The sequence below is a fragment of the Aedes aegypti genome, chromosome 2 (genome assembly GCF_002204515.2).
Source record: "Aedes aegypti strain LVP_AGWG chromosome 2, AaegL5.0 Primary Assembly, whole genome shotgun sequence".
Taxonomy (NCBI): domain Eukaryota; kingdom Metazoa; phylum Arthropoda; class Insecta; order Diptera; family Culicidae; genus Aedes; species Aedes aegypti.
This window is the reverse complement of record NC_035108.1, coordinates 92,717,182-92,729,247: the sequence shown is the minus strand read 5'-3', so window position 1 is coordinate 92,729,247 and position 12,066 is coordinate 92,717,182. Positions and strand designations below refer to the sequence as shown.

Here is a 12,066-nt window from a genome sequence, read left to right as displayed (position 1 = left end):
CACCCTCCTATGCGAAATAGCACATCAGCACATAATGCCAACCGATAGTAGTTTGAAGAGGTCAGCGGAAAAATGCTTCTCGATTACTTTTTCCACGTGGATCGATGATATTAGCAATATTCAATTGTCAGAGTCACGTGAAATTGATGACATTTAACAGCTCATGATCCTGTTAACCCTTAAATGGCTGCAATCTTTCGTTTATATCTTTTGCCTGAATTGCTCAATTCTCAAAAATATAACAGTTTTGTATGGGGGTTAGTTACGCCTTCAAATGCATCCACAAAAAAGTTAATTCCGATGGCCAATCCAGATACACGGCCGGAAATGTAGTGAACACCTCCTTGTTTCTTGGTAAAATTTTAACATATTTCGAATGTATTTATGTGAAGGTTTATGAATCACTTGCGAGCTCATGTGGGTCATTTTTGAAACTTTATAATCACTTTTGGGTTTGGTGTTTTCAAATAGAGGAGGCAAGTATGCGATCCCGGAGAACCGATATAAATTAAATGTTGGTTTCCATACTGTGACATATAAAATCATAGTTATTCGACAAAAGATAACCATCAGAAGCCTTTCTGGTCATTTTGAATACAGGTGATAATTTAAGGTCCAGTTTCAAAAACCCCATTCTCAGTAAAAAACGATTTTCATCATTAAAAAACAGCAATTATGCGAAACACCAAATAACACTGTTTTTGCAAATAAGAATTTGTAAAGCTGGAACATTCTGAACGTATAGGATCTATTTTCAGTTTTGTTCAGAGGCTCCAGCAAGAATTATCTTATGACACATAAATGCAAATTTGAAGGGTATTCTTATCACGAGAAATATAAAATATTATTTTTACGCGAAGATCAGTCTAAGTAAGAAAGATCAATGCTTTATTTTTGAAATTCCCATTATATTGGGAGAATCCTTGTGGAAATCCATCTGATATACATCTTGAAAGGATTATAATGAGAATCCTGTTTGAAGCTGATGAGAATCCTGAATAAATTTTGATAAGTATCCTAGAAGGCTTGTAAACAAATAATGTGAATCCTGGAAGGATTATGATGAAAATCTTTGAAGAATTCTAAAATAAGTCCAAGAATTCAATTGAAAATACAAGAAGAATTCTGATGTGAATCCAACAAGGATTCTAATAGAACACTTCAACGATTTCCGTAAGCATTCTGTTCGAGGTTTTCGATTAAATCCCTCGGAGGATTTTGTTGCGAATATTCAAAGGATTCCGATGAGAATCTTGGATTAATCCTGATCTTGGAAGGATTCTGTTGAGTATTCTGAATGAATCCTGGTGAGAATCCTGGAAGGTTTCTGAAGAAAATCCTAGAAGCATTGTTAAGAGAATCCTGGAAGGATTCTGAAAATAATCTTAATAAAGTGTGATAAGAATCCAGGGAAGACTATTCTGAAGATAAATTCATAAGGGTGAGATGGGAATCCCGGAACGATTATGATAAAGTTCGTGAAAGGATGCTGATGAGAATTTGGCATGAAATCCTGGAAGAATTCTGATAAAAAATAATTTTGAAGTGATAAAACTCAGTCCTCATAGTTCATATTGATCCGGAAAAGTATCACTATATGCGCTGACATGCAGAAATCATCAACGACGCATAAAAAATTTCAATGATGGCCTACTTCGCCTTAAAGAATTCTAATGAGAAACTAGAGACGAGTCTGATATGAATTCTGAGAGGATGCTGATGAAATATCTAAGGGGATTTTAAAGAGAATCCTTTAAACATCATGATGAGAGTTTTAAGAGGATTCTTATGCGAATCCCAAGTGTAAATATTAAGAGGCTTTTGATGAGCATTCCGAATCTTATGTGAATTCTGCGAAGATTCCAATGAGAATCCTAAGAGGATACTTATGAGAATTGTGTGAGGATTCTGAAAGATCTTTGAGAGGGTTCATCTGAAATATTAAGGAGTTCTCATCCTTTTTCCAGGATTTTCAATAGAATCAAAATTTCAAAAATATATTATTGGAACTTTGTTTGTGAAGTCGTCATTTATGTGCTAATTGATATTTGGCCACAATATGCGTTGTATTGAAGTGCTTCTTATTGCGAAGTAGCTCTACACCCTACCACGGCTATTTAACAAAATTCAAATTCAAAAATTCCCTTCACTTTCAGATTGTCTCAACTTTACCTATAAAGTTTCAATTTGTCGAAATAGTGTTATTTGATGTTTCATATAATTGCTTTTTTCCAATGATGAAAATCGGTATTTTTTATTAAAAAAAAAACAAGAATCACTGGTCGAGTACAAAGTGTACACTACATTTTCGATCGTGTATCCGGATTGACCACCGGTATCAAAATCTTTGCATTTGGAAGTGCAACTAATCCCCTACACAAAACTTTTAAAATTTTGAGGACTGATAAATTCAGTCAAAAGATATGAACAAACGACTGCACAAAAGTCGTCCACGCCCTTTAAGGGTTAATGTCAATGTTTCTGTGTGCCATTTTGAAGCTTACCATTTTCAAAATAGGTAAACTGAGTTCGTGGTGATTATTACGGTAACAACAGTTTTAATAAAACCAACCGTTCGATTTTGGCACGATTCAATTTGGGCAACATGAAAACTTTTGTCATGTTGCCAAAATCGAACGGGAACTCTACCTTAACTTGTACAGTATGGCCCATAAAAAAATGCGAAAATTATTTGAACGTGAATATAGCATCCACAGGCGTTATTTTCATTGTTTTTGATAGTGAATGAAATTTCTGATTATTGTAGTATATTCTGACACAACTTCGCTATCCAGGACAATTTTTGTAATATTTTCCTTACTGTTCTAAATAATGTAATAAAGCAAAGAAGTACAAAGGTTTTGTCCGCCCAAAGCTAGAAACAGCGTTTGATTGTCGTATACCATGGTGATAAACTTTCCACCTTCAAAAATCACACTTTATTGTTGAAAATTTTAGTTTGTTTGGTATCAGAGGATGGAGGAGTTCTTAGAGAACGTGTTCTTCATGATCACAATAAAATATTTTGACAGGGTCATAGTTTTGAGTGCATTTGCGTCTTATAGGTTTGATATACCTTAATGTTTTGTTAAAGTTGAATAAAAAATAAATACGGAGGCCTATAACACATTTTTTAGGATGAAATTTGTTCCTTCGATTAGAGACAACTTATATCAATACTAGCTCATAGGTTTTGAGCAAAACGGAGCCGCTTATCACACTTATATGAAGGTTCAATCAAAGCTCTCCAAAATGAGCCGTTTTTGTCGAAAATATGTTTAAGTCTCCAATTACCCAGGTATGAACCGGTTCTATTATTTGATATGGGCGTATGCTGGAGACAAGGCCTGTGAAGAATCTCACGGGGTCGTTGATGTTTTTGAAGCTTTCATCACACAGATATTGAACTCGACGTCCGCATGATAAAATTTGAAGGTATGCTTCCAATTCCTCTCTGGTAAGGTGAAAGTAACAAATAAAAATCATGTCCAAAGCGAAAAACTGAGTCTGAATAGAATAAACAATACAAGTAATGAATAATATGTATGTTTCATTTACATTTTCTATGTAAAAATTACCATAAAGCATGATATGACGATGTTCGAATTCCTACGGAATTCCGCTCAAACATTTTTGAAAATCCTGCATGTTTTTTTTAGAAAATCTTGTAATCGTTCCTCAATTATCCCTATCAGAATTGTGTAAAATCCATACTCAGATGAGGTGACAACTAGCTTATTATTCAGTAATTGTGTTTACAATATTTATCATTAACTCTATGGTCCCTTGGATCGCAGTTGCACTGGTTTTGTGTTCTGTAACTCGATATCTCCCTTACTCGATAGTCCCTTCAATATCGAGTAAGGGATAGTTGACTGTATCTATCGACTACAGTCAACTCTCTTTAAATCGATATTTTTTTGTCGATATCAAGTTAGAGAACCATTGTCAATTTTGGTTTTCATGGCTACCTCGTTGATCCCTTGAAATGCAATTGCACTGATTTTGTAGCTATCATCGAACTCTCACGCGTTGCATAAAATGTAATAACGAGTTTTGCAGCAATTTGAAGTAATTCCTGAAAAAAGTTAGGAAGATATTCTTGGAGCAATTCTAGGAGTAATATCTGAAGAATCTCAGGAAAAATTCTAAACGAGGTTCCTATATGAACTCGGGAAGGTATCACAAGAAATTTATCACGACAAAATGTTTTTATAAAAATGAAAGACGTAGACAACCTTTCCAGAATTTGAATGTGAGAGGGTTCTGGGTAGCTTAGCTAACCAGTGGATTTAGATTTTATGATTAGCTAGAGGAAGCAATAGCCCCATTCGCTTTGCTCTGGCTACACTCATGTACAAATGTGTTGCTATTTGGCAGATAAAGAAAATCTCATGGAAACAATAACAGCAAATTATTACCACTTGAATGGAAAACATAATTTTCTAACAGTATTTTCATGACTAGCACAAATCACTACAAAACAACTAAAGCAGATTCTTACCTTCTTCGTTATGGTCTATTTATGCCAGTTTTTCAATTCACAAGCAATGAACACAATAACATAACACCCTAGATTACACCACCTTGTCGGATAGTCAGCTGCAAAACCATTTCAACCAATTAGTTGATCGATTGGTTTACTAGTGTGAGCTACAGAAAATCCGTTACAATTGCACTTCTATATCTGCCAGCGACTTCTCCGGAAAATCCAATAAACCTTCCACCGATCACTACTTCCAATCCCCTTTGCACATTTTCTAATTACACACATCCAACATACATATGCTGCTCATGGCACTTGATTTTTCCATTACCATTGAATTTCAAACGAAACACACAAAAAACACCTGAAGGTGAAATTCCTGCCTTCAACTAATCCACGAAGTCCTTCGCAGTTTGCACATAATTTCTTCCTCATTCATCGCAACGCTGCTAAATGCTCCTCGCCAATCGCGCCAAACTTACATCGAGAGGGAAATCACAAATCGTTCCGATCGCTTCCACGGTTTTTCACAAACTGAAAACGCGGACCGTCGATTCGTTTGGTATATCTGTTGCCAAAAGCCGCGGTACCGGTCGCCAATAAATGCTTCCCTACTGATAACTACACTACGCTACGACTAGCCGTGCCAGACACAACATATATCGTGGAGTTCCTGGCCCTGGTCACCGACCACTCCACGTTCAATTCGTGATTTCGATGCTCAGTCCCTCACGCTTCGTGCTCGACTGTTGGCCTCAATCGGAAAACCCTTCCCGTATGGCTCCTTCACCAAACTCTCTTTAGTTCGGTGAAGCACCTGTTCTAGTTTGCCCCACCTGCCGGTGAAAAACAACGCTCCCCATTCAGCGCCACCGAGCAACTTTTATGAGTTCCCTAACAGCCACTTTACTGATCGCTCTCGCGGCGGGTGGTGGAGTAGTAGGGACTATGGTTCAATTTGCAAATGAAGGTGGCTATAAAAGTACCTGAACACTTTTTAATTTGTACCTCGCTAATTTACACATCGTTCAGATTAAAAATGGTTCAAACGTCATTTAGCTCATGGAACGGAGTAAAGTGAAATGGAACGCTGTGGAACGGAACACAGAATCAAAACAAACTAGTGAAAGAGGTAACCAGAATCACGTTTCTAGGGTGACTAGATGTTCAAATTAAAAATGAACCCCTATGGTTTGCATGAGGTATCGTTCAAATTAGCGGGGGTGCACGGTATTTTGTATACCCCGTCATACTTTACGAATTTCGCTCGTCATCGCCTGGGCGAGCAGGTGGCCAAAAATCGGAAATAACTGATTCTGATAAGTTTTCCTTGGTCATTATTCCATAACAAACACTGTAACGTACAATGGTGGAAGTGTATCAATGGGGTAAGTGGATCATTTGTCCATATTGAGCATGAATACTTGAATATGTTGAATATTTTCGAACCATTGCTTCGTATTAGGTTATGTTCTTACGTCCACACTGATACTAATGCAAAACTGGTACTACACGTACACTAACACAAGCAAACTTGTTGACTGCAAAAATCAATTAATTTAAAAAAAAATTCCGTCAGTCAAAAATCTATTGTACCTCTGCCTTAAATCAAATTCTACTATTTTTTTCAACGCATGGTAAACATTTCAGTTCTAATTAAATGAATCACAATGAAAACTATGTGATTTTTATAGATAAAAACAGATACATATCCAAATGGTACACTTAGCGGAATTTGGGGCAAGTGTGCCATAGGGGCAAGTGTGCCACCCCTGATTTTTGTAAAAACTACAAACTATATTTTTTATTTGAGCTTAACAATATGTTCGCTTATAGTCCATAATACAATTGTCAAAATATGACGCAAATTGCTCTATTTTTTACGTATCGACTTTTGTGAAAACCATAAAATTTTAGTGAGTTTTTATAAGATTTCATTGTTTCTAAATAGCATGGTGAGAGGTAAATTAATAACGAATTTTTCAAACGTACTGTACATTGTGAAGCTATTCAAATGTGTAAGTAATTGTGACATTTGAACGAAAAAAATATTTACTTTTACATACAAAATCCATTTTGGTTGAAATCTATACTTTTTGGGGCAAGTGTGCCACCTTATTTATTTATTTATTTTCACTAAAATTTGGAAGAGGGAAAAACCCCTTTGAGTGATCACTTGAAGAGATCTTTCTCAAAAAGGCACAAAACCTAAGTGTGCCACCTATTTGGTAAACAAAAATGGTTGGGGTGAAATTCATAAAAATGTAAACATCATCAACAAAATCATATTAATGAACCAAAATGAGGCACCAGTAGTGGTTTTTGAAGTGTAGAAGAGCAATAACATTTTTGTTCCAACAATGATTTTTTTCTCCAAATATTCGATAATAACATGGTTTTAGGCGTTTTAAGAACTATTTTACTTATTTTCATCATCATTTTACCTTTATTTAGTGCTTATCTAGTGTAATGAAAGAGTAATTCATATATCGCATTAAATGGAGATAAAAATAACGATTATAGTTATTCGAATTGACTAGTAGAGAGTTCCGCATGTGATGAACCTTGTTATTAAGCATCCCCTCATGACGGTAAACCTAAAAATATTTTCAAAATTGTCAATTAGGTTCCGCTTTGTTAGCAATATTAACAGGAAATAATGAAAATTTCATTACAAGTAGAATTACATGAATGTTCATTCGGTGGCCGTCTTGCCTCATAAGGGTGGCACACTTGCCCCATAGTGTTGAAAATCGGGGTATTTTGGATGATATTTGAGGAGCTCCAAAACTAATACTTTTTGAAATTATTTTCTTTTTAAATGGCACAGTGCTTATGAAAAGATGTGAAACTAACATCGTGAGGCTGAATTGGCGGGTTTTTTAAGCTTTAGAAAAAGTTAGAGAACAATTTGCTTAAGGTGGCACACTTGCCCCAAATCCCGCTACCCCCACTTTTAAATTGGGTGGGGTAAGTGGATTAAGTATTAGTATCATTTATTGGCAGGCTGCTTACGATAATTTCAATAAGTTTAAATACTCGCAAATATTGTTTTGTTTTTACTGTTTCGCATTACAAGCTTAAATTTGTCTAATTGACTATAGATAATTTGAATTATTCCACCTAAAGTTTATTTCAATCTTTCTGGTATAAGAAAATATAAAAGAATGAATATTGCAAAATTCAAACAAAACTTTTCATGGTTTATTAAAGCTGAATTGAAAGAGCAAAAAATACAAATTTTCCAATTGAAAGCATATTATCGTACCTTATTTGATTATATAAATTGTTCTAGACAGATGATACAAATACATGCATAAATAGAATAAGAAGATTTCAGTTTGTTAAACAAAAGTAAATGTAACTAACATTTTTAAACTACGAGTGTTTTTCGAAAACATCGTAAGGAATAATCCTACAATACTTCAGTATACCTTATGTGATTGTATAGAAGAACTTTCTCCAAATAATTGTAGCTACAATGTTTTTTTTTGTTCGAATTAGTGTGAACTAAGGTATAAATATTTTTATTAATATTTTGATAAAATAAAGACACTCTTTAATTTTCAAAGTATCAAAACATAACATAACTGGCACTAATAACAAGAATGAAAGCAATATCATTCTTAGTATATAAATAATTGCATCATATATGTTTTGAGATTAGATTTTTTTTTGGTGGTGATCCACTTACCCCACCATGGTGGGGCAAGTGGATCATTTGGCGCAAATTTTCAAGTCTTTCATACTCAATACATAAAAATCAGAAAAATCTAAATAAATGACGATTTGAAATATATTTGTCCCTCATTTGTTATCCACAGAAAAAAGTTTGAATTGCATTATTCACGTAAGCTATACATAATAATGAAGTTGACTATTGATTTGTTTGTATTCATTTACCCCACGGTACCTTATATATTTGTGGAATATGAGAGCAAGATATTTTGTAGTTTTGTCGATACAGTGAACGATATGTTAAAATTAGTTAAAGTTATCAAGAAAAATAATGAACTTACTGCATACAGCAGATATCTTTTGAAGGAAATATACTGCGTTATAGTTTTATTTTATACATATCATTATAAATTTTTCAAAAGTGAAGCTATCTTAGAAAAAGAAAAGAAATATGGGGGGACGGACCTGGTGTAGTGGTCTCTCACGCCGAGGACCTGGGATCGAATCCCATCCCCGACATAGTCACTTATGACGTAAAAAGTTATAGTGACGACTTCCTTCGGAAGGGAAGTAAAGCCGTTGGTCCCGAGATGAACTAGCCCAGGGCTAAAAATCTCGTTAATAAAGTCAAACCAACCAACCAAAGAAATATAAATTCATACTTTCATGCATGTAAATTAAATGTAGAGTGGGGCAAAAGTTCGAGTGGGGCAAGAGTTTCTTTTTGAGATTTCTAGCTCAGTTCAAAACAAAATTTATAAATGTCATGGTAGTTTGAATTCTATTCAAGTAAGAGAATTTCACTCCAAATATTCCAAAAAATGATGGAGATTTGGAAAAGTTATGGCTTTTTGTTGTTTTTCGACGTAAATATTTAATTTTCGGTCAAACTTTCTTTTGCATGGAACCAAATGACGATAAAATTCTTTTCAATATTTTATTTAAGGGCGTTTATAGGCCTATCATAAGGATGCTTTGAGGTGTATTAGTTTTTGCATAAATGCTTGGAAACAGTTTTTGGCCCATAGTAGGGCAAAAGTTCGAATCAGCGGGGCAAAAGTTAGACCCATGTATAAACTCACGGAAAACTTTGAAAATTGCCTAAAATCCACATATTGTTTTCAAGCTAAGCTAAATTTGCCTGATCGTGCGAAAAAAAAGTTACCAAAATTTTAAATTTCCACTTAGTTTTGCGATAAACTGCTATTTTTGAGTATATTACAATTAACCCTGTTTTGGGCAATTTTTTGATGAACATTTAGTGTGTATTTTTCGGCAAATAATGTATTTGAATCATTTAATAAAATAATTCAAATTTAATAAGGATTTGCTCGATGTTGAAGAAAAAATACTGATTCAGATCACAGTAGGCAGTTGTTTCCAAATATGAAAAGCAGAAGTCAGTTTGTTGGTATGTTTTGGGGAAAATAAACGTGTTTCTGTGAAACGAGTGAAAATTGGTGTTTGAAATATGAAAAGTATTACGGAAACCGTGTGAAAAATAGGCCTGAGAAAAAGAGAGTTCACTACATACGGCTGGTATAAAGTATGCCTGTTATAAAAGTAACGATATTTTGTGTTTTAGCCAGCACACTTTTGTCCCACACTAGATTCGAACTCTTGCCCCACCGGCAAAAGTTCATTTAAGACAATCAATTTTGAAACTGTTAGAACTAAAAATGGGTAAATATTTTGACACAAGTCTGATCTGCAAAATTATAGCCAATTTGTTGAAGCTTCACTGTATGGTATTTGTTTTGTTTCGACTGCTATTGTTTTCCTGGAAACTTTGATTATACCACTAAGGTCGAACTTTTGCCCCAACTTACTCTTACTGATATTTTATCGAATATTTGTAAACAGGCGACTGGTCTGTAGGTTAGACCACCTCGATAGTTCCCATTTCTTGAATGTTATTATGGCATACCTACCTTGTACCTTGTTGGCTACAGCGTAGCGTCACGCAATTGCCGGGCGTATTGTAGAGCTCCATCTTCGTCGATCTTGGGTGATACTTCTCCAGTTACCTCGAACGTTTAGGGTCGCCAGTGTGAGCTATATAATCCACTGCGTTGGAGAGTGGCAATATAATTGATCATAGCAAGCTGGTTATCACCTCTGAACAGTCTTCAAGTGAACATGCACCGTGTCCAACTTGAGTACAAGTTCTTCGTGTGCAAGTTTATCTCGAACTTGAACACCAGCTTGTACACAGGTACAAGATGAACGCAAACATCATGGACCTGTATTGTACACAAGAGCGTGGCTCAAGTTTGTACACAGGTTTGAACATTGAGTTTGTACACGGTTCATTTGTACTTTTGTACACCCGGTGTACGAACATTGTCGATGATGCGGTTCGTTCGGAAACGTTTTCAAAAGCGATCGCTTCATCGACAATCGTCAACACCATCACGCTCGTGTAATGTTTAGCAACCGAGTTGGCCACATGGTGCACGTGCTCAGTACGCGAAGTTTGACCAATTTCAGCAGTATACTAAAATCGGTAGACGATGGCGCGTCTTTTAATAACGTAAATAATACATGTAAAATGTAAAAATCCTGCTTTCCTCCATCAGTAAACTTTTTAAAAAGGTCATTTTGAACAGGATGATGGTCCACATTAATGAAAGTTCAATTTTTGCCAATGAACAGTTCGGATTCCGACACGGACATTCGACAACTCATCATCCGTTCCAACAAATCTGAAACCTATTCTACTGGTCTTGCTCTTCTAGCATATTCTACTGGTCTTCTCTTCTAGCATTCGACAGTGTTTGGCAAGAAGGCTTGATTGTTGCCTTGATTCCTCAAGGCAGAATTTTGGTACCAATATTAAAAAATACTTACCCGAGTTACCTCAAGAATGTCAAAAATCTTTGTTTGCGGATGACACAGGCCTCTCCGCCGGGGGAAACCTGCGTAACATTTGTACTGGATTGCAAAAAAGTATGGATATTTTTTCTTCATACTTGCAAAAATGGATGATTTCTCCCAAAACTCAACTAAACATATTCTCACATTAACTAAAAGCACTGTATTTGAAATTTTCAAGCGGATATGTTGTCACAATGAGAAGGGTTCCAATGTATTGGTCAGATGAAGTTAAATATCTAGGGCTCATGCTCATTTAACTTTCAAAAATCACATTGAAGGCATTCAAGCCAAAGGTCACAATCATATAAAATGTATGTATTCACTTATTAACAACAAATCAAAGCTTTGTCTTCAGAAAACTCTTTGAAAATTTGAATTTCGATCTTAAAAACAAATCAGGCCAGCCATGCTGTACCAATTTAGACTTAGCTGTTGTAATACCAAGAAGAATACTCTGCTGAGGATTCAAAATAAGATTTTGAAAATGATTCTGAAGCATCCTCCCTGGTAAAGTATACTAGTACACTAATTAGTTACATAGAATATCCAATGTTGAAAAATTGGAACAACTGTCAAATGAAATAATAAATAATTTAAAAAAAAATCGTTGCAATCTTCTATTGCCACGATTAATGCGCTATTTGTTCAGGTTAAGTTAGGTTAAGAAAATTGAAAACATGTTTTTTTTCTCTTATGAGCAGGTAAAAACCTGTAAAAAATCTGAACTGCTTCGACAAAGGAAATGTAATATGTTTTTAACAGAATGTTAATAAAAGCTTAAATTTGTTTTACCAAAATAGGATGATAGTGTTGCCTAACACAAAACACCTAGATATAAAAAAATGTATACTGCTTCGCAACTAATAATGGGTGAACCAACGTGCGAAGTTCGATTTTTGACCGGCTTGCAGCTCGATTCTTAACTCCTCTACCGGCAGCTTCATTTTTTACCTCAAAAAATATATTCAAATCACGATAATTTTTTTGTTTCTTAGTATTTTTGCACCATTTTTTCATAAGTTCTC

The 12,066-nt window shown here is 35.0% G+C and overlaps 1 protein-coding gene across 3 annotated transcripts in view; it reads right to left on the bottom strand.

Annotated features, from left to right (window-relative positions):
- The window catches only part of LOC5574708, a 212,707-nt gene extending 207,455 nt beyond the window's left edge, over positions 1-5,252 (bottom strand). Inside the window, exon 1 of one of the 3 annotated variants that reach the window (XM_021841543.1) lies at positions 4,505-5,252. The gene's annotated coding sequence lies outside the window, so the exon portion shown is untranslated. The remainder of the gene's footprint in view (positions 1-4,504) is intronic. The other 2 variants (XM_021841542.1, XM_001661558.2) reach the window with 2 other exon arrangements.
- Positions 5,253-12,066: the final 6,814 nt, after the last annotated feature.